The sequence below is a fragment of the Gymnogyps californianus genome, chromosome 3 (assembly GCF_018139145.2).
Source record: "Gymnogyps californianus isolate 813 chromosome 3, ASM1813914v2, whole genome shotgun sequence".
NCBI lineage: Eukaryota > Metazoa > Chordata > Aves > Accipitriformes > Cathartidae > Gymnogyps > Gymnogyps californianus.
This window is the reverse complement of record NC_059473.1, coordinates 52,362,886-52,386,713: the sequence shown is the minus strand read 5'-3', so window position 1 is coordinate 52,386,713 and position 23,828 is coordinate 52,362,886. Positions and strand designations below refer to the sequence as shown.

At 40.5% G+C, this 23,828-nt stretch overlaps 1 protein-coding gene across 2 annotated transcripts in view; it reads right to left on the bottom strand.

Moving 5' to 3' along the window:
- The window catches only part of AGPAT4 (1-acylglycerol-3-phosphate O-acyltransferase 4), an 87,185-nt gene that overhangs the window by 45,758 nt on the left and 17,599 nt on the right, over nt 1-23,828 (bottom strand). The window lies entirely within an intron of this gene.

Sequence of the window (23,828 nt, the reverse complement as noted above, 5' to 3'; positions counted from 1 at the left end):
ATGTAAGTCGACTGGTTTAGACAGAAGAGAAAACCAAAATCCAGCCCCCTCTTGCCTCAGTGCCACCACCTATTACCTACCCCGCTATTTATCCTAGCTGGTGATATAATCACTGTTATCTTTGGACTTCTTTTCCCCTCCTTTAAAGCTGTTTTGCAGCAAAAGGTGGCAGGCTGATGGGGGGAATATCATGCACACAAATTCAAAAACAAAAACAAACAAATAAAACCTTTCTCTGTTGGCTGCAGGTCTACTTTTGGAGATTTTTGCCCCAGTCCCCATGGCAGATCCTGTAAGCAACTCTCTTGAATAACACTTCAATGAATTACATGGCTGTGCTTTTAGGGACAGAAATCACCAACAGAGAGGAAGGCAGGAATGATGACTCTTAATTCCCTACCCATCACAATAAGTTACTGGATGCACTTACAAGGAAAAAGATAAACACAGCCCAGCCCTTTCATATATTCAGGCTCTAAGACCCATTTATTTCAGCACTTGCAGGAAATTCTTTTAATGTATTTCTCTTCACCAATCTTACATTCCAACAAAGACAATGTGCTGCTTTAGCCACAAATGACTGAGGTCAGTATAGCATGTGCTGATCAAAGGAGTTAGTACCAACAAACAGTGGAAGAAAACATGCTGCTTGGCAAGTTCCCATGACACCAACATTTGCTTTGTGTGCGCATGAAACCAGGCAGTCGCACCTCTTCCGGATGTGGTTTCTTGTTGCCCAAAACACCATTGGCTTTTCCCTACTGTGCACAGGAGCACCACCACAGAGGAACCACTCAGCAAAGAAAAAATGGTTACAGTGCATCCACTGCAAGTCACTGTGCAAAAGGAACACCACTCTCGTTTAAACACTTTCTTTTAAGCAACTTCCTATATACACACACACTGAAAATAATTTTTTTCACGCATCCTTGGCCTACTCGTAGGTTTTATTATTTTTAAGCCTGCATATCTTTAATTTAAGAACTACTGTCCCTACTTAGCTGCTTTCAGTAAATCTTTTCACTGTTAAGAATGGTACATTATGACCATTAGGTTTATAATAAAGACCTCAACGTTCAGTTCTTCATGAGAATTAGTTATCAACAGGAGGGAGATGACAGCCCAAAACAAAGTCCAAAAGCTACCGACTCCAGCTAGCAAGCGACCCCCAAGAAGTTTTTGGGAAGAAGTTAATGATACTCTTACAGAAGAAGGTTAATTGAGAAGATGAAACAACATACATCTGTCCTGAGCACACATGCATGTTTTCCATGTTGGTGGATTCACATAAGCGACTTACGCTTCCTCTCAAGGAAAGCCTAGTCTATAATATACTAAAACCAGTCAGAAGATAGCTGGAAAGCATGATGATGACATTATGGTTTCTGTCACCTCCGTGATGCCTGTGTACCTCCAATTAACATCACTGTTCCACAGACAATTCCCTGTCTTTCTCTGTCCTGTATCCCTACTCTCCCCAAATCCACAGGTACCAACCCTTCTTCCTCTCACAGGCTAATGGATGAATAGAATAATTAACTTTTGAACAACTGTTCTCAATCTGAATTTAACCTGAAGATTGCAATTTCTCTTTTAAGCTTGAAGAAGGGTTTCTGCATGCAAATCCTTTCCAGTTTTCCAGGTATGTCAACTGGTCTAATAAGAGATAATACTTTTGACTGCAAATCATTTATATTATCTATTTTTCTTAATGCTATCCCAACTGTCTTCAGCCAATCAGACATCATCATCCCAAACAGTAAAGATCAGATAGACTACAGCCTCCTGTTATCCATGCGGACAAGCATTGTCTGTCACAGTACTTCACGATGTCTAACAAACAGTACTTCACACAAGTAATCTCCACCGCCCCCAAGAAAAGCAGGTTGGGCTCCAGATGTCAGTAGCAATTTAACAGCACTAACCTACTCTTCTAGCTTGCACAAACTTTGTCTATCTTAAGCAACCAGCATCATCCCCTATCTTGACTGCTATACGCACGCAACTATTTGTAAAGTAAATTTGAATTTCAAAATGAAGGATTTATATGCTACACATCACCTTCTTGAAGTTCAACATAGCTTTCTGGCATGCACTTCAACGACACGTTCTCCTAAGATGGCCTGTTAGGATGCAGAGGGCATTCTGGAGAAGCATGCTCAGAGGAGTGGTTCTGACCAGACTGCTATGCAAGGTCTGTACTATGAAGCAGAGAAATGTACATAAGGAGGATTATCAGGAAAAGTTTTGCTGTGTCCTTACTAGAAGGAAGCATCTTATCTCAGCAAGCAGTAGCTGAGGTCAGGTTTCCATGAATATCAGATTATGCTTTTTATTAAATTATTCAGTATTTGATGTACACAAACCAGGAAGTCTAGTACCTTCATCTGTACGAGCACCGACAGGCGTAAGAGATGAGTGCTGGGAGAGGAAACATGAAAAAAGTAGGTGAGAAACAACTTAAAAGGTGTTAAAGTGTTCTGCAGTGATCAGTAATACAGCATCTGATAGCCCTTATCAGTTAGTTTAGCTTGGGCTTGCACAGCAACTGACAAGCAAACAACTTTCATACTCTGCGGCACACAGCCCCACCCTGGGACAAAGCAAAACACCACCTGACGCATCACACACCCCTCTCCTGGCATACCCTCATCGAGTATGATCTTGCATCATGCCTTACCCAGGGGAGCGTGTGAGGACTAATTTCTGTGTCCTGCTGATGAAGTTATTGCAGCAATGATAGCTTGGATGAACAGTACATATGAGGTTACTCCAGTTCTCATTTTGATGGTTAGGGTGGCATATTACCGTCTAAATCCCCAAACAGAAGCTTAAATGAGAGCAGGGTGACCTATATTAAGCATAAGCAAGTGCCGTCTTAAATTGATAGACTCAAAAAATCAAACCAAATAATTATGCAGTGGTTACAAATCTGCTCCCAAACTTCTATAAAACACCAAATGCATGGACAAGTACCAGGTATTTGAATCTCTACAGTTTCTTTTCAAGCTCTTTCTTGATACCAGAACGGCTAGGAGCAACTTGCTCTGAGTAAAAGTTGAGAATCTGGCATAACTTAATAAACTTTCAGAAGAAACATCAGCTATTTACAGGACTTACAGCATGTACAAACAGAGGAAAGAAAAGCAAATAATTGGAGATGCAAACACAAGTAAAAAACTCACTAGGTAATAAGAAGAAAAAATTACAAATATTGTTAAACACAGGAGCCACTAGATGGGCACAGTCAGTTAAAGAATTTTACCAGTTTTGACCAGGATTTCAGAGATCAGAAACACCGGATACATTTGTAAACTTTTGCACAGTACAGGCCAAAAAAGAACCCACCTGCTAGTACAGAAAAGGCTAGGAGAGACAGAGTGGAAGTGCAAGTCAGGACTGCAACCTAAGTTTTAAACAAAGTAGATTTTTGCTTCTCATTCCTCAATAACTGAGGCCATGATATTTCTTTTTGTGAAAAGACAGTATGAGTAAGTCAGGTCAGTTCAGATTCAAGTGAACGGGAGAGGAGGGGAATGGATGGATAATCCGTTCCACTGGGATAGACCCAGAAGTCTGTTGAGGAACCCCATACTTCATTTGATTATGGAAGGAATTTTTTTTTTCATATTATTTGAGAAAAACATATGTTATGGGTTAAGCCCGGTCAGCAGCTAAGCCAAGGAGTTAGGAGGAGCTGTGCTTCTGTACCAACTATTTCTGAAGCAGCTCAACCCACCTTGTACATTGGTAATATCTTTTTCATTCGGGCTGCTGAGGGCCTCAGATCGTCTATACTTGCAGAAGATTGGGATGTTACGACGTCCATCTTGATATATTATTCCCCAAAACTGGATCTCTCATGAAGGTCCTTTGACCCTGCTTTGTTTTATGGCAAAATCAGCTTTCAGAAAAATCTGGATTATTCTCTTCCCTTTCTCAAACACTTCCTCAGCTGTGTTGCCCCAAACTGTTGTGGGTTAACCCTGATCAGCAGCTAAGTGCCACACAGCCACTTGCTTGCTCCCCCCATCCCCAGTGGGACAGGGGAGCGAATATGAAGAGCAGAAGCAAGAAAACTCATGGGTTGATATAAAGACAGTTTAGTATACAAACGAAAGAGGAAGAAGAAAGGGGGAAAAAATCAGAACGAGTGACGCAAAAGCAATCACCTCCCACAAGCAGACCAATATCCAGCCTGTCTTGAAGTAATGGCTGCCTTCCAAAAAACAGCCCTCCCCTCAGTTTTTATTGCAGAGCATGACGTTATATGGCATGGACTATGCCCTTAGTCACTTGGGGTCAGCTGTCCTGGTTGCACCCCCTCCCAACTTCTTGCACACCCTTAACCTGCTTGCTGGGGGGGCAGACAGAGTGGGGAAAAGAGAAAGCCTTGATGCTGTGCAAGCACTGTTCAGCAATAGCCAAAACACTGGTGTGTTATCAACACGGTTTTAGTTACAAATCCAAAACACAGCACCATACAGGCTATTAAGGAGAAAAAAAACCCAACCAAACAAAAAACCCCATACCAGCTAGACCCAGTACAACTATAATATAATCTTTATGATTAAATTCTGTCTTTGAATGGTGAGCAGACTAATGACTACAGCTAATGGCTAAGACAGTCATTCAGTCATTCCTAGACAGGATGAAAGAAATTTCTTTAGATAAGCAAGAGTGTCCCAACAACAAAACAAACACTTTTGCCCCAGTGTCACCAATGAGAAAGCAACAAGGAAGACTGTTGACAAGGAAGCAGTATGAAAATAAAGGTAATGCAAAACTCATAATCTAATTAATTTCAACTCAGGGAGACCCAGATGACCTCCCAGAATACTGAATCAGAGGTGAAATGAAGTCTCATCAAAAAAATAGTTTCAGATTGAGCATGGCACCATGTTTTTAAAAAATAAAGAAGAGCAGAAACATACTACTAATACTTAGACTGGTGAGTAGATAAATGATCAGGGTAACTGCAGACACAGTAATCAGGCCTCAGCACTACACGGGAATGAAAACAAAACAAAAACAAAACAAAAAAAGAGTTATGCAGAAGAGATGTCTGCAAGAGTTAGAATTTAGGAAAACAAACCCCTTATAATTTTTCAGAGGCAGGTCTATATGACATTATCCGATAACTCTGATCTTACAGACAAAAGAGAGACTTCAAATCTAACGCACCCAGGCTATACTAAGCCATTCATAGGGTACAATAAAAGAAATTGCTATTAAACCAAAAAGAAACTGGAGATTAGTAAACAGCTGTAAAGGACACCTAAACTAAAAAGTACAACTATCTATTTTTGTTGTCTTTTGGTCAATCTGGATAAAGAAAGATCTCCTTGAAGTGTTTCTGAGGACTAAAACATTCAATGCAAATTAATAAATTTTGTGGATGATACAAGGTCAGAACACACTTTAAGAATCAGATGACCTTGAGAGGTAAGGTTACAGAAATGGAATTAATTTTGATAGGACAGATCATTGCGTGACACCTCATGGCACTAATAAAATAGAGCCTCGTAATTTGGAAATGACAGAGGAGAAAGATATCTGGGAACATTAGCTTGCCACTGAAAGTTTCTGCTCCATTCGTATTATGCAGCTCTAAGAAGGAAAAAGACGGCATTAGGATATTTGTTCCTGGAGAGAAAGCAAATAGTGCGTTGCACTACTGAGATAATCTCTGGGCCAGCACATCAGTACCAGACATCCACGCTCAGGAAGGAAAAGCTGAAACAAAGCAGATGCAGACCAGGGCTATCAGGGTGACTGGAAAAGAGAAAAGCTTGGCTCACTCAAGCAATCAAACAAATACTGAAAGAGGATTGGGTTGCTCCCCACAAATAAAACTTAAGGATGCAGGATGTTAACAGTGCAGAAAAAGAACAATTTAAGCTAAATACCACTAGCACAAAACCAACCATGTCTAAAGTGACTGAAAATACAGGTATCTGATATTCTGAAGCTGCTTCTGATTGCTTTGGCAGATTAAAAATACCTAACAGCTTTATAAATTGAACAAGATTCATCTTAAAAAGACTACATTATACTGCTGCTAGAAACAGTATGAATTTATTTCAATGACACAGGAGCTCCTTTCTAGTCCTATTTCCTGTCATTAGGGGAAAAAAAAGATATTTTTCCAAACAGACTGTCTTATAGACCAATGTCTTCTCTCTTCCATCACTGTTTGAGAAACACACTGCAGAGCTATGCCACCACAGGCTGCAACGAGCATTCACTGGACAAGGAGGAAGCCAGTATCTTGCAGCAGTATGCAAAGGCTTCTGTTCAAGCAGGGTAGCACCAGCCAGAAACCTTTCCCAAATGAGTTCTCAGCTGAAAATCACCTTCCAGGGGGCCCAGATCTGAAAATTCAAGTATGCACAAAAGCAAACGTGAATGAGGTTAATAGAGATCATAGTCTTAACTTGTATTTATTCAATCATAATTGACTTCTTTGACATAACGAATCATTAGCATTTCCTTAATTACAGGGCTATCAACATTGTCCATACTTAGGACTCACACTTTCACCCAGAACAACAGCCCACACAGTCACGTGACTCTTTTTTTTTTTTTTCCATATGCATTGCTTATATGTACTAATTAGATCGTCTAAAGATTAGGAAAGTTATTTGACTCTTAAGTGAATCTTTCATGTTTAATCCATGTATTTAGGAAGCAAACCTATTTTCACATAATTTCTCACCTTCTAGCATGTATTCTTACAATAGTCTTAATTTCTACATAAAGCAAGTCTATCCTCTTTAGTTTCAAAGCAAACAAAAATTTGGACTTTGGAAAGAAAGCATTTCAGAACAAAATGGCACATCAAGAGAGAAAATCCCATTGTTTTTGTTGCTCTAAATCCATGCCTTCAACATGTTTAACCTGCATTTTCAGTTACTGACAAGAAAGGATGTGAATTTATCTCAGAGAAAAATGACTGATGATAAAAGAGACTACCAGTTGCCATAGAAAGCAATCTCTAGCACAAATTGGAAGAAAAGTGATTTTGATTAGGAAACTGAGCAAAAGGTAATTTAAATCCTAAGAAAATCTGCACTGTTTTTAAATAAAGCCTCTAGTTACTAAGAGTTACATTTCATAGAGGTGTAAACATATAAAAAGAAGGAATTACCATCTCTGCAGAACAGCAGAACAAGAAAACTAGGGGTAACGGCATCTCACTTTTCTGTACTTTTCCAATAATACTTGCGTTTGGCTTTTGATTTCAGATAACTAGTGCACTCATAAGAAATACCCACATATTACCAGAAATAATACGCTACAAACAATTTATTTTTAGAAGTTAAGTCAAGGCAGATAACATCTACCTAGTCGTCTTATGCACAACATATTCTATCTGAATTTCAGGACAGGAAACAAAAAGCTGACTGAGTACCTGTATTACATCATCAGAGTTAATGGTGAATAGCCATGGAACCTCTATCACTTTGAGAACATTGTTCAGAACAAAACCATTACTCATTTTTCACTTGCATTCCATGAATTCCCTGTCTCTGCCTGTAATCTTACAGCATCTCATCACGTGAGGTCTTGAGAGACAAGAAATATGTCCCAGTGCTTATTTTAGCTTCTTAATCCCCAACAGTGACTTTCACAAAGTGTTCTTTAAAGGGACAATAAGGTCAGAAACTACAAATCAAACAAATGGCTTTCATGAATTAAAGTACTACAGATCAAATATACCTATCAAATACACATAAAGCTGTGATTTTTGTACTGGGTGTAGTGTGTAATCCCTCAAACAGAAGTTTTCCAAATATATAAATATACAAAAAGCCCCACTTTTTCTTACCAAATAACATAATACACATCAGAAATAGTACATTCTGTTAAGACAGACATACACCCAAAGCATACAACAATATTATATCACAGATAAGGACACCAGTGCCTCTCAAATCACATTTACTTTGATTGTGCTTGCATTAATATTTCCTCAAAAGGGCAGCAAGAAAGTTAGAAAAAGAATCCACGGGCGGAACATCGCTACCTGCTCAGCCAGCCTGCAGCTTGTGTGCTCCAGCAGGAGAGGATGCGAAGATACCACTAACTTGCCTAACCTCTCACTGCTCAAACTAAAAGGGTGCCCCCCCCCCCCCCCCCCAAAAGCATTACTGGCTTCCTGCTCTGTAGTCCCAGTGGCTCAATGTAACACTGCAGAAATACTGCGTACAGAGGTAACTAGCTTCTTGCTTTCACAGGTCTGCTGCAAGTGTTGTACTCTTAGAATTATTTGCATTGAATAATCTTCCTAGGAAACACAGGTTTAGCTTACATGGTACATGGCAACCTTGCATAATCATCAGGCTCAGAGTTTACCCTCTTCTATTCAGTTTCCAAAAAGACAGCCTCTGCCAGTTACAAAAGACAGGCTGTGATTCTCTGGTAACCAAGACATTTTCCTATTCAATGCTTTGCAAATTATGAAGAGTAGCAGCCAGACGTACCATTTCAAGTAGGTAGAGGAGGAATAGGTATTGCTTCTTTTAAAAGGCACGATCTGACTTGTCACGGGAGTAGCAAAATAAAGACCCATCATGCAAACAAGGCGTGCATGTATCGGGAGTAGAGAGGTATCACAAGATCAGATGCACATGCACTATTGATATTTCTTTCAACTTTATCCAAGTATTTCTAGCACAACAGAATCACAGAAAAAAACCAGGAAAAACATCAAGATTTAAGCAGAGGATAAAATATTACACAAAGTATATCAGGTACCACAATTTTCTCTCATGACAAACCGATCAAAACTGTACACAAATCCCAGAATAAAGAAGGCAGCCTATTGCAAAAGTCAGTGATTTCCTTGAACTTAGCTAGAGAATTCCTTTCTGAATTACCTTTACCACCTTTGTTGCCCTAATTTTCTCAGAATTAAAGATATACAGGACCCATGTGACTCACTGACTTGGATGCAGTGTTTATGAACTTGCAAGGTGATGGAGACAAAGTTATCCTCTTCCCACCCTCTAGGCCATACACATTACTGATTTACAACAGATTGAAATACTCTGCTTTAACTCATGCAGGCTGACATTTCCTCTTTGCATTAGGAAGACTTACAGCTTTTTAAGATCAACTCTTCTTGATGGTCATCTGGACTTCTCACAGGACCTCAGACACTTGAAATTAAAAGAAGCACAGTAATAGCCCCAGTTCTGGTTACTATTTCAGACCCATCAAGGGCAGACTGCAGAGTTGTTAGGTTGCCAGCTGGCACTGTGTCTCAGGTCTTTGAGGTTCTGTGCAGGCCATTTGGATCTTCTATAAAAGTCTTGCCTAAAAAGCTGGAAAGCAGAAAGCCAATGCAAATAAACACTATTTAGCATTTGAATCTACCGACCTTATTTGAAGGCTTAGACAATAACCTCCTGTGTTATCAACACTGCTGCTTCAATGTCTTTGCAACAGCTTGCACCACAACAGAACCAAGAAGAAAGGACAGGAAGAGCCTAGAGGTACTCCAGTCCTCTCTTGCTATGGGCCTGTTCTTTGAAAACTGTAATTTTCACCAGTTCAGATCTTTCTCCAACTGGAATTGCCATGTAGCCTGACAGCAGTGGAAGAAGCAATGTCAGCAAGTTCAGCTAAAGGACAGAAATCACTCATGACCTAGGTTGCTGTGAGCATTATTCCTTCCGATTTTTTTCTGACTGCCAAGTGTGTGACTGAGAGTGAAAACACAGCACAGGAGCAGAGGACAACACTCCAGCCACATGGAACGCAAAGGCTCCTCCAACAGCACAGCTCTGTGGAATGAAGCTTGCATGGAGGCTTCCACAAGGAAGAACTCAACCCAGAGTCCTCCAAATCCAGATGTTGCAGCACATCAGATCACTCCTTGACACAGTACAGCAGTGGGCCAAGCAAGCAGATCTTTAAGTTCAGCAAGGAAGACTTTGATTTATGAACTTTGTGCAAGAGGTACATCCTCTTGCAGAGGAAGATGCATGGGAGGGAGCAGAGCTTCTTCTACAGAGGGTCCAGATCAAAGGGCCAGCCCCAAAGCTGAAGAGGAAGTCTCTCTCTGCTCTTAGCTAAGGAAAAATAGCCAAACAGCAAAGGAAAAATAAATCTAAAACAAGATTCAAAACTCTGTTTTAAAACATACTTCAATTTTCAAACCAGAGCTGGCCGTTTATTAAAAAAAGCCCACACAACTCAACAAGGAATGTGGACAGGAAGCAGCGTTTCATCTAACATCTCTAGGTGGGGGGCACAGAGGGAGCCCTAGGCTGGCCACAGAACCCACGTGCCATTGCTCACCTTTTAGATGCAGAGAGCAAAGGCAGGGCATGCAGCATACAGAAACAGTTCCCAGACAAGCATGCAAGACGACACTCTTTTATAGAGCACGAGGCATGCACAGGCTGCTGAAAGCAGAGCTCACTGATAATTGCTCAAAGGCATGCTCTGCACAGAGGTAGCCTGTGACTAGCAAAGAATAATATGCTAAAAGGAGCACTTCATATATGTGCCATTTGGAATATTAAAGTACAAACAAAGCTACCACTTTAAAGTGACAACAACCACCTCCTCCCAACACTTAGTAATTTGTCAACGTAACTTCAAGATAAAAATCACAGATTAGGAGAGAGGATGATATATTATGTAGTTAAAAACCAAACCAAACCAACAAAAGCGCCAATCCTACCCTCTCAGCTGATTCTGTAAACTGTAAGAATCAAATGCAACTTTAAGCTGAAATGTGATTTTTGCATTAGTCATAAGTAAACATTAGTTCCTGAAGACTGATAGTATATAGATTTCCCCCCCCCCCAAATATACACTGACATTAATACTTAAGTTGGCCAGATCCTCAACTGGCATAAAAATAATCCTCGACTGCAGTGTAGTCACTGTTACACCATGCTGAGTTATACAAAATAGGGATGAGACTCACACCCATTACAAAGCTAAAGCTTTATCTGTGGTTTGATCTTCTTGGCAATTTAACCTCAATGCTTGCTTAGTCATAGAACTAAAACCTGCGTGTACACATGCATGAACTGGCTAGTGTCATAAGTGAAAAATGTGTTGCTTTATTGAAACATTATGGCAGTAACTTTGAAGGCCGACATTACACAATGATAGTTCTAGTGCTTGCTGTGCCTCAGCTCCATGAACACGATCCATTTCAGTTTCCTACAGAATGAAGACAACAAACACTTTATTGATAAAAAGTGTTTCACCCTTTTTGATGGAGTGTTATCAATGTTTTCTCAGATGAAGCATACCAAACAAGATAAACTACAGACAGTTTAATATGGCCAAGCTTGCGTTCCTGTAACACACCCAAGCTGTGATTGCTTTGGGAACCAAGATCAGAATCAGATTTAATGCAAGATCATAAATGCACAAGCCTTCAACATATCCTGAAAGAGTATTTCAGATCCTCATAGGGGCTACGATAGGAACTGAGAACTTGTGGTTAAAACCTGTACATTAAGGCATGCCTCTAGTATTTGGGCCAACAGCTCTGATCTGGGCACAAGCCTTGCACAGGACCCTTCCAGTTACTGCATGTGTACTGGCACACCACCTCACTTCCCAGCTTCCCACCAGCTCCCATTCTCATATTGCCTTCCCTCTCAAAATGCACACTGATCATTCAAGTTTGACCAAATAGATTCTCTCTTTCTAACGTAATGCCCACAAAATGTAAAACACAATTTTTCTTCAGGTGAAGAAGAAATTTTAAGTCAGCATATGTATTCTTGAAACAAGAGGTTTCAGTTGATGCTGCCTTCTCTAGTGCAGTCCTGAGCTAGAGGGCTGGAGGAAAATGGAAACAAGTTTTGTTCATTTCTTTAGCCACTGTTCCTTTTAAACTATCTCCATGCTGAAAGTTAAAAGCAACCCTCCCTTCAGAAAAAACAGCTGCACACTTCAAACATTTCATTTCACAGCTTTTTTCTGTCTTTTATCCCTACACAATCTGCCTATAAAACTGCTTCTTCTCTCCAAGTTACACAGCGTGTGGAACAAAGCCAGCCTTGCAAGTACAACGGGTTTAACACACATACAGATCTGCAGTAGTCAGTGTTTTGAAATGCTCTTTTCAAACCCTTTGGGGAAATTCATTATTTAACAGCCACATGACAGAGATATTTGTCTCACATTTGAAGGCTCCTCTTATCCTTCTTCCCCAAGGAATTTAACAATACTCCTACGCTTCAACAAACCAGCAGTTCCTCGTGGCAACAGGACCAGTCAGTGCAGGTAACAATCAAGCAGGCATTTCCTCCTGCTCCTCTGTCCACCAGGACTGCCCTCAAAGGCCAGCACACAACTCCTTGTTGAAGACCTAATGAGGCACCAAAGAGAGCTGCAGGAACAACCTTCCGAATCTAATATCAGAATTCAGTAAAAGTGCCCTTCCACACAGAAAAGTTGGTCCCATGGCTTTCTTCTACTAACATTTATTTTTCATATCTCAAGACAGACATCCTACAAAAGTACCCATGTGCAACAGGCACTGCTCATACATGAAAGCAGACAACCTTCATATACCTTTTTTGGTCTTCCCTGTTTAAAAATGCAATCATGATTACAGGACTTTTCTACAGCAACAAATCAATGACACAAGCTGGAAATAAAGGAGAGACTCCAGCATCCTGACTCTTACTCTTTTGTATGAAGGCCAGGGACAGCATTATCATTCCCACCCCATTTGGGACAAAGTACTCAACAGTATTTTCACCCTTCTCATATTGTTCACAGGAACCACCTTTGAAAAACAGTCCTGAAGATTACTACGGCACTCCAATATCCTACATAACACAGGAAGAACCTAGCATACCGCTGCTCTTAACAGAGGTCCAATTCCCACCTTTCCAACATAGAAAAAGAACTTTTCAAGGACCTATTTACATGGCGCATACGTCGAGTAGCAGCACGTATCAGGCCCTGTCTTCCCCATTAACTTTAAGTCATTAAGTCCAATAGTGTAACCCACATAGCTTGTGATGCTCCTGGGACATCGTTTGCCCTTCTGCTAACCTGCACTTGCATAATGGTCTATTTATCAACCATCATTTGCTTTCCACATGAAGAAATCTATCAGAATAAAGTCTGTATCTCAAAGACTCATGGATCTGCCATTCCAGCCTTTGTAATTCTTACCTGAGCACTGCATGCCCCTATGGGAAGCTACAATCTATCGCCATACAACTACGGAAATTTAAATCACCTTTCAGGAAACCTTGAATTTTAGGCATAAATTAGTGCAGATTTCTAGCACTGAGTCAGAGCCTATGAAGACACAAGGAAGACAAACTCCATGGTAAGCTTCAATCCAACCAGAAATTTTCTGAACTCTCAGCATTTAAAAATATACTGAAAATATAGTGTCATACTAAAAGGAAAATTTACTGTGGTCTCAATTTTAAACTCTAGATAGACTACGAATGTCTGGAAACTGAAGAGGTATGTCAGCTATTTTGCTTGTGTATCTTCCTCCTTCTTTATGAGCACAAAAGGCAATACATGTTCAAATAATAAAACTTTAATTGATATATTTTGGTGGGTAGGACAACTCATTGATAAAAATTCAGCTGAGATCAGTTTGCTTTCAATTTCTGAAAATATAACCAAATCCAGCCAATGAAAGCACTTTTCTGAATACTGCCAGGTTAACATCCCCCTCCCTATCTTTTGCCTTTGTACAAAGAATAGCATTACAAAATTCTGTCACATAGGCCCTACAGATAAATTATTTGAGTTTGAAGGAAGTTAACAGATTCTTTAGTTCTCTATATCTAGCTTGCCAATATAGAGTCCTCAGCAAACTACAGAGTATTAGCACATTGCACATCTTTAGATGAGACACCATATGAGCTAGGGAAAAAGCGTGGAAAATGTCAGAAAATGGTATGAGTGAGATTGCTTTAAGAAAAAATAAAAAAATCCAATAAAAGACTCTCCACAGCATTTGAGGGTGGTACAGGAAAGGAGCTCCTTTACAGCAGCAAAGCTATATTTATGAGAGCCCCTGTCAAATACCTCACAGCTGCAGATCTCCCACACTTTCCCAAAAACCAAGGGTAAGCTTCTTTAGAATTGACAGTGAGAAATTAAGTCTGTACAATCACTCTCTATTTCCTTACCTAACACTGGCAGCAGATACATTCATTCATCAAAATCTTTCATTCGCAGTACATACCGATTCCTGGATTTTTTTGTTTTAACAGAGCCACATAAGTACCAACGTGCAGTAAGAAATTTATTTTCAATGGAAAAACCCTCATGTATTAGGAAGCTCACTTGTCTTTTAACTTTCAAAGAAAACCCCACACTCAGAGATGGAATATACTGGAGATTCAATTTAGAAACACAGCTAAGTGAACTGAAGAATAATCAGACTGAAGTGTACTTCCCGCTTCTTTAACACCATGACAGAAAGGAAATGTTAGTTATTGACACTCCAATGCAATTTACTTGAGGACAGAAAAAGCACACAGATGTAAAATACTAATAAAAGTGGGCTAACAGAAGAGCAAAACAATCTACCCACAAACAATTGCATTGTAATCTCTTATACCTCTATCCCTTTGTGGTTCCTTATTTTGTTTTGAACATTATTTCAGCAAGGACCAAAATGGGTCTGGCGAAAGGGTAACTGTCTCCCCAAAACCCAGCAGACGAAATAATTGTTTTGCACACATTTCCATTTGGTTTCTTATCCAGAGTTAAAGGATTCCTACTTTTGAACACAGTGTTGGAAGAAACATGTTTAAGCATAGACTACGCCAAGATGGTTGTAAAGGAAATTCAGCAACACACATTTAAACTGCCCAACAAGACCCTGCTACCTTCCAACAGTCTCCAAAGTGAGAAAACAACATAATCCTCAAGTAAGAAGCCTTAACCTGAAGGTTGCAAACAAGTCACAGGAAATAACCACCTAGCCATAGAGGAGTACGAAGCATGTGCACTCAGAAGCTCTTTCATCTCAAGTGTCACACTGAAAGACCTCAAGTACCTGCTGAAAGGAAATATTGCTTCCTACCGGTTTGGAAATCCTCCTGCAAAAAGGTAGCCAGACACCAGATACTTTCACTGGACCAGCGGCTGAAATCCTCGCTGCAGGACGAGCCTGTAAACCTATTCCACAACAACTTGCTGCTATGTGACTTTCATGCTTTTGTGAGAGGGAGAATCACCTAGGTATACACTTTCAGTAGTGCACATTGCTCAAAAGGGAGCAGGGAGGTAGAAGATGTAGCCAACCAATAGCAAATGAGACAAGACACACTGCACCTCACTTGGATGTTACACCAGTAGATCTATTCCCTGACCAAACACAGGAGAATTCAAAATTCCCCCAGTAGTTCTGCCTATGGAGGTAGTGTTCTTCCCCGACAGGGCTGGATTACTGCTAGTTTGCTTGTAATCGGTGATGGTGATCAATAAGCTACCCTCCGCATCTCTGCAGGAAGGTTACATAGGATCAAGAGGCTATCCTTCAGATTCAGTACCATTTTAGCAATTAAAATCAGCCCTATAGCTAAAATGGGGTTTCTACAAATATGCAGTTTCCTAAGAAGAATTTGATCCTTTGATTGTGATATTCACCCTTAATGAATAAACAACTGTAGCACCAAACTTGTACAAACATTAATGTCTTCATATTCTGTGCTATGACTTGGATCATTAGATACCACGTTCCTGAGTTATGCCATGTCGGATGGAAGTACTTTCATACAAACACTGCAGATTTACCCCGGTTTAGGAATCTAGGAAGCTTGCTGGCCAGATCTAATGCTTTAACAAGAGGTGCTAGAAACTTTGTGATGTGAGATGCCAGACACCAAACAGAATGTGGTTCACCTTCTATTGCTTCCCTGCCATCCCTCTCTCCAGTCTGCAGGCTATCACCATCACCCTTCTTCAGATCAGGAATCTGAGGTAAAAAAAAAAAAGGAAAATGAAGACAAGCAACCTCTATAAAGGCTCCAACAACAGCAAAGTAATATCAGTGACAGTGAAGATGCTCTTTTCATTAAAGATCAGACTAAGTGCCTCTCTAGCTCTTCACCACTCTTGGATAGAAAGCATCAGTATAAAAAGTTTTTTTCACACCCATTTTCCCAGAAAGCAGTCCCTTTCTCCTAAACTCTTCATAACAGACCATATCCCTTTTAGGCTGAATTAGGAACTCTGCTAAAGGTCGTGCACAATTGTTCAATCACACCTTCATGAACAGAAAAGCACTACACTCACACAGCATGCCTGCAATCAGCATACAGTCTTGGTTGATCCACTAAAGCTCACTGTCAATACCTGAACCACTATGAAAACTGGATAACAATGCCTGCAAGTGCATAAAATGAGAGGGATTGAAATGTTGTTAGTTGATACAGCAAGTTAATGGTAGTAGGGAAAATATGGAGGCATTTGCTAGGCGCTGCAGAGGACTTATTCATAGTGATGAACAGAATTCTGCTAACACAATCTGGCAAAAAGGGAGTTCAAGCTGTAATGGATGCAGAGAACAAACACATTATCTTACTCTACCAGCAAAATAATGGAGAACCTGCTGCAGTGATTGGCTCCTTCAGTCTTTCCAAATTAAAGTAGAGAAGTTCAAGGTTTGGTCTCAGAGGGGAACTGTACAGATAACCAGCAGCCTTGCCACAGTACATAACAGGTATAAAAGGGTATTAGGAAGCAGGCTGGAGGAAGGCGTTAACGAATTAGAGTAGATGACACTTTAGAGTAGATGATTTCTACTTTAACAAAACATCTACATTGTCAAAGCAAAGGAAACTAATAGGTTTTGAGGGCAAAACTCATTTCAGGGTGATAGAGATCTACCTGGACCCTTTGGAAGGCTTCAAAAGGGAAATCAATCATAAGAGCAAATATGATCTACCAGAAGGGAACTGTGTATGCTCATATGTGGTCATGCACACACAAGCTTGCAGGACAATAATTCAGACAACTCAACAGTAGGATACTGGAGCACATGCCATCAGATGACAAGAGAATATTCAGCAAAGAAAAGAAAACATTTCAAAATCACATCCACAAACAAAAATGGTGTGATCTCCCTGCTACCCCTAAAATGGATCCTGACTGATTTTATGAATGGCATTATACAGCCTATCACTTGAAGAGTCAAGAGGTTCATATTTCAGTATTATGGTGTACATCCCTAAGTCTACTTTCCAGCCCCCCACCCCTAGAAGAAGACTCAGACCCCAGAATGAAGCAAGCAAGAGCTGGAAAACACACCAATACAGGCTGCAGTGTACTTCATAGCTTGAAACATTTAATCTACTGATCTGTCAGCATTATTTTGTGAACAAATACTGATACGTTTTGTTTACCAACAGACATTTTCAGGAGAGGTACAATCCAGAGAGCTCTTTGCAAGACTGCTGACTACTAGCATGTTTTGGGCAAACAAAAAAACCCCCTTGAAGTCATATAATTTAGATATGCAGACTGTTTAAAATTGGAGCATAGTTTTGCCCCACATGAATGAATTTTTTTTTAAACACTAAAAGGCAATCTAGCTGTAGAAGCCAACAATATACTGCTACAGAGTTTATAACTTGTCATATATTATTTTTAAATCAGAGTAATACCTCCTGCTGCCCCTACTATGATGGCTTCAGTAAATCAGATACTACTTTCTCACATTCTATTGTCCTTGCTAGCAACAAAAGGTGAGATCACTCCTGTCACTGTGCTCATTTTTCACTAGATCTTTTTTATGATGCAGTGCTAAGTATGTTACTACATGACTTATAAGGAAGGGAAGACAAAGCAAGTTAGAAAATTAAACATTACTGTATGATGACATATATATACACTCTGCTCTGCTCCAAGCATATTTTATATTTAACAAAATCTATCACACACAATATACCCCTATGAATTTAATTTCTGAGAGCAAAAGAATCCAAAGATTCAATGTTATTCATTGTTCTAACAAAAGTAGACTTTAGAGAAAGCTAATCACCTACCTTATTGTACACAGCTCAATGATCAACACCAACAATTGGAACTTACAAGCAGGACACCCGCCCCGTCTGACATGTAAACTACTTCAGATTTGCAGGGAACATGGGAAGAAACCTAAGACTACATTACAGAAAAGAGGTATGGCAATGGTTTGTCTAGAGATACCCAAGGTAGCTCGAGTGCTGAGAATAAAATTGCCACAGCAGCATGGAGCTCAATGCAGGCTGCAACAAACACCTCACCGCCCGGGTAGGTACTTGGGCACCTGCCTACTCAGATCTCCATGCTACCATAACTATCCTGCCCTCAGCAGCAGAGTTTATCTAGATTAAAACCAACATGGGCATTTCCTTAGTACACTCTATTTCTACAGTCATCACCATGGCATGGCTTGAGGGAAAACAAGAAGGCTAAGGTGATGGTCTAGCTCTCCAAAGGTTCAAATCGACATTTTCTCTTCGCATGACTATCAAATCTGGCCTCCAATTTTCCCTCAGTATTTGTTCTAAACTTTTCATAGTCTTTACTAGTGGCTTTGTATGGATGTGGTGTATGGAACCAAGATAACAAAGGCTTATATGGACAAGTAGCACTTGAGAAAAAGTAATTTTGCACATATTACTCAAAACAACGTTGCAAACAGGCTAAGAAAGCAGTCCTAAGCGCCCTATGAAAGCTCTTTGGTACATCTACATTGACAAGCATAACTCAGTTTGCTTTATAAATAAAACACTACCGGATTATATTAAGGACACTGTGGTACACTTTGAACAATAGCAGACTGCTTCCTCTGTAGTGTACGATGGTGGTAGAGGGAAGTGGAGGAAGAAGAAAGCCCTGCCTCTTCAGGGCCCTCTTGCTTCCCACCCCTTCCCACCTACTCAACTGCACCAGAGGAGAGAATTCTCCTCTCTGCCACAGCACCACCTTGGTACGAACAACAAGCAAAATGGCCAAGGGCTCCTCTGAACCACAAGTGGGCAGTGGGTTACATGCAGGGAAACAAAATAATCTTGAGGATTAACGTGGCCCTGATACTACCACAGAGCCTTATTTGGATGCCCAGTTCTCACATTGCAAAGCCTATAGTTGTACGTGGAAGGAATTAGCTTTACTGTCTCGTAACAGCGAGCCAAGATGATGAACTTGAAGCAGTTCTCAGTTTCCTCTGGTTTTGTTTCTAGAAAGCTCACTCATAAGAAGACTCAGTTTCCATCTTGGTTTTGCTGCAGTCAATGAGCAGGCATCAGGGTGCCTCTTTCCATGCAAAGAAGGGCCTTCCCCTCAGACGGATTTACAAACTGCAGCCTACATTGTGTAACTTTACCCAGAGGTGTAATAACACCCCTTTCATAGCACAAGAATAGGTATTAGTACTACTATAATTTATTTATGAAGGCAGATTAGAAGCTAAGTCAATTGCTTTTAAAGCCCTTATGCACCTGTCCACACAACTGTGCCATTGTTGGCAGATCTTTTGTTTATGCAAAGTTCATGTAGTGCAAAGAGTCAGTGGGAGGCCAGTTTGCCACTCACTCTGGGATCACAAGGTGGATCTCAGCACAAGGAGAAGCTAAGTTTCCCCCAACACACTGGCAGCAAGAGGACAAGTTATCAATCACTGCGCCACTCACAAGCAAATACCTTCCTGAGTAAATACACCCAGCACCACTGAAGCAGCCATTTGTCCTGTTTGTGTATGTCCCATTCTCATAGTCTTGGCACATGGCAGAGTTATGTCCCAAACAGCCCGCAGGTGCCCAGCATGCTCTGCTCACCCCGGGGTAGCACTGCACCAGCCTACCAAGCACAAACTGGTTCAGGAAGTACAAATCACTTTCCCACTGCCCCAGCAAGCTACGCAGCCATGTGCATATGTGGCTCTAATACCCAAGACAACCTGTTAGCTCTATGTGTTTGGCCAACTTTACAAGCTAGTGCAGAAAAGCCGTGCGTACCCTTTGTGGTGGTTTGCTGTCCTCAGATAAGGGGGACGAGGAAGATGTATTCCCACCTCTTCTAATTCAGGCACAAACGGCATCCATGAGAACATCCATGATGTATTTCACACTAAGTGCTTCCTTCCTTGGCACACATCTTGGATCTCAGTCTTTTGGAAAAAGAGACTGAGGACAAGATGTCCCTAAATTATTTAAAAATAAAAAATAAGATTGATTGCCTGCCCAACCTTTGTTCTAATGCCATCTTCCAAGCACACTTACTTTTAAAATTTTTATTGTTACCACCTTGTTGAGGTTTGCAGTGTTCAATTTCCTTATTAGAGGTGCACTCTGTGGAGTTCAGTATTAGGGAGAGTTTATCAGGGTTGTCATTTTACAAAAGGGGGATTAACAGGCAGTTGAACCAGTCAGTGAATATATACTTGGAGCCAGAAAATATTTTCTGAATGTTAGAAGCCCAAAGGCTTTGGTTTTTTGTTTGGTTTGGTTTTTTGTTTTGTTTCTTTAAACTTAAAACACAACAGAGGGTGTGTAACCCTTACTAGTCTTTTAGCTCATTTCAAGACCAATACAGACAAAAGTCTGTTCAAGTTGAATGTCCACTCTCTGCAACTAACACTCTTCAGTAAAGGTTGAGACATACAGAGGAAGGAGGACTAGAACTAATGATTACCTTGTAGATATTTGTCAAATGGGAAAATGGAATCAAACAGGAAGAGTTTATTCATAGTAAAACATGAAAAGTATCTTGGAGGTATAAAAGCAACCCAAACTGCAATCTCTTGAATGGCTAACACATCCTGTGGGGAGCAGGAGACTCAAGCTGAACAAGGCTTCCAATCTGCAATTAAAGAACATTTACCCAATTCAAATTTCAATAAAAAGGCATGGCAGAAAAATTGGCAGTTTATCAGAACCAATGTTTTTTCGTTTGCAACACTGTCATTAGAAAGTTCTCCCCAATGCTAGTACATAATGAAGCAGGTCAGTAGAGAAGCTAAACTCACCCTATCTGACCAACCCAGGATTCACAATTGGTTTGAAGAAAGACAACAACTTCTCAACACCAATTATTTAAGGTAACTTGGTGTGTGCCATTACACCTGTTCTGTTCCATTAAAAGCAAGTTGTTGCTCTAGTTAATCCTTTCCACTGTAAATTCAAACTGGAAACCAGGTTTCTACGTCTTCTCTAACTTGCATTGATGAAGAGAAGTTTGAAGTCTATGGCTTTAGCCTGCTGGGTTGTCAGTAGTTACGGTGAGAAGCTGTAGTGCTGTTGCCATACTCACAGTAGAGAAGCAGCAGCGCACACAGCTACATATCCCCAACTACCAAACCCCAGTTACTCCATACAGCCATTTTATGGTATAAATCTGGTGAAGGGTCTAGAGAACAAGTCTTATGAGGATCAGCTGAGGGAACTGGGCTTGTTTAGCCTGGAGAAAAGGAGGCTCAGGGGAGACCTTATCACTCTCTACAACTACCTGAAAGGAGGTTGTAGTGAGGTGAGTGTCGGTCTCTTCTCCCAAGTAGCAAGTGATAGGATGAGAGGAAATGGCCTCAAGTTGCACCAGGGGAGGTTTAGACTGGATATTAGGAAAAATCTCTTCACCAAAAGGGTTGTCAAGCACTGGAACAGGCTGCCCAGGGAAGTGGTTGAGTCACCATCCCTGGAGGTATTTAAAAGACATGTAGATGTGGCACTTAGGGACTTGGTTTAGTGGTGGACTTGGCAGTGTTATGTTTACAGTTGGACTCGATGATCTTAAGGGTCTTTTCCAACCTAAATGATTCTATGATTCTATGAATACTTTTACTTGAGCTAGTTTGGCTTGATTCACGTGAACAGATAAGCACCCCCAACTCAAACCGGACTACTGAAGTGAGGACAAGTCATTAACCACAACAGCAGTTTAGCTTCCCATATGCAGTGTGACAGCAGACATTGCACGTGAAGAAGTGAGAATATTATGTTCTTATATTAGAAAGGAGATAGGAAGAAAAGAGGTAGAAGAAAACTCCGCCAGTACTTGAAATACAAAAAAACTTTCCCAAAGAGCATAGTGTCAAAGATGAAATGCTCTCCCCTGATTTTATGGAATCATTTATCTCTACCTTTGCCATGAAATGGAAACTGACCGAACTTGCAAGATCTAAAGGCAGCTGCTGCTTTCATTCCATTCTTAAGTTAAACCATGCCTGCTCTATTTCACTCTTTGGTTGACTTGGTGACTCAGGCTGTACTAGCCACTCAAAGCAACATGATGCTTGTCACTGTTGCAAAGCACATGCCTCTCTACATTCTCCAAGGCTAAGCTTCATTGTCTCAAACTATACGCTGTTTCCATGACTTTCATCAGACCCATACAGACCCAACTTAAGTTATTTATTAGTCAGCACACCAATGACCCCCAAAAGGCATTACCTTACACATACACTACTACAAAAACATATCCGTTTTGATTAATTGGTCTACTGCATTCTTCAGTTCTTCCAAATACTTTTTTTAATTAACTACCATTTTCCCCTTTTCAAATATCACTCAGATAAGGGTGACTCATATCAAATGCTAGCTTGCTCTGTTGTAAAGCTAAAATAACTGTCTTTAACCTAAAGATAGTTTGTTCCGAGTATGATTGGGCAAAAATCTCAAAACACAACCTTTTCCAGTGGCGTCAACATTGAAGACTAGATCAGCAAGCCTGAGTATAAAGCCACCTGCCCAACCAAGGACAAGCATGCGGTATTACTTGCTCTTACACAGTGACCAGTCCCCAGTATAGATGAGACTAGATTGAGGGCAGCTAAAGGATTCAGTCTGAAGACTCTACAGTAGCTGATGGCTCTGCACTAAGTAGGCAAAAGGAAGAATGGGGCAGAAGGCATTGCATGAAAAATAATAATAATATACCTATATGTACCTGTATACAGCTGTACAGTATCTTCTACATTCCATGGCTTTAAACATATACTATGTTACCAGGCAAAAGGTAGAAACCTGGCTATATTCATGCCACTGTTCGTACATACAAATGAATAGTACTTGCAAACTCACTACTTCAGGGACATACACACAGACAGCAAAAATGAAATTTTTCAGCAGGAACATCCTCTCTGTATTACAGAAATAATAGAACAGCACCCCCAATTTATTTGGGCCTATACATGCTGATGCAGCTTTGAAATTTAAGTCAAAAGTATGTTTAAAAAAAAAATGCTTTGAATAGTTGCACATCAGAGTCACTGATAAGAGACAAATAATCCCTAGTGGCTTCCAATTTGAGGCATGTGGCAGATTTCTCCCTCAAGGAGTTCATTATGAATACTAGCAATGCTTTCCCTTTTCAGGTTCCTAGTAGCAGAACAAGTGACGTGAAGGAAACCATTTTGCTGCATTTCTGCAACACAACTCTTAAACACTGTGTTGGAGGGCTGTTTTCCTGGTATGAAACCATCCATAACTCACTCAGCATTGACAGTGACATCACACCTGAATACTCTTTAGGGAGCCTCAAAAGGCATGCACTTTGCAAGAGTTTCATTTTTAGAAAGTACTTCTGAGTTTCAGAAAGGCCCAGGGAAATCTCCCTGGAAGGTGCACACATGTAACAGCACAGTCCCAGCTACTGAACACAGGCATATTACCGTATTTTTTAACAGCTTCTGTGGAGAACGCTCTCTGCTGTAAGTTGAGAGCAATTATGTAGAAGTCAGAAGTTGCACTGCAATAAATCAGTGCTGAAACTGCAGTCGTAGCTCTTTGAAAACTAATATATAAGCAGACTGATAGTATCAAGAAAACTACACATGCTCTGATAATCCACTGTTGACAGGTGGACATTCTACCAAC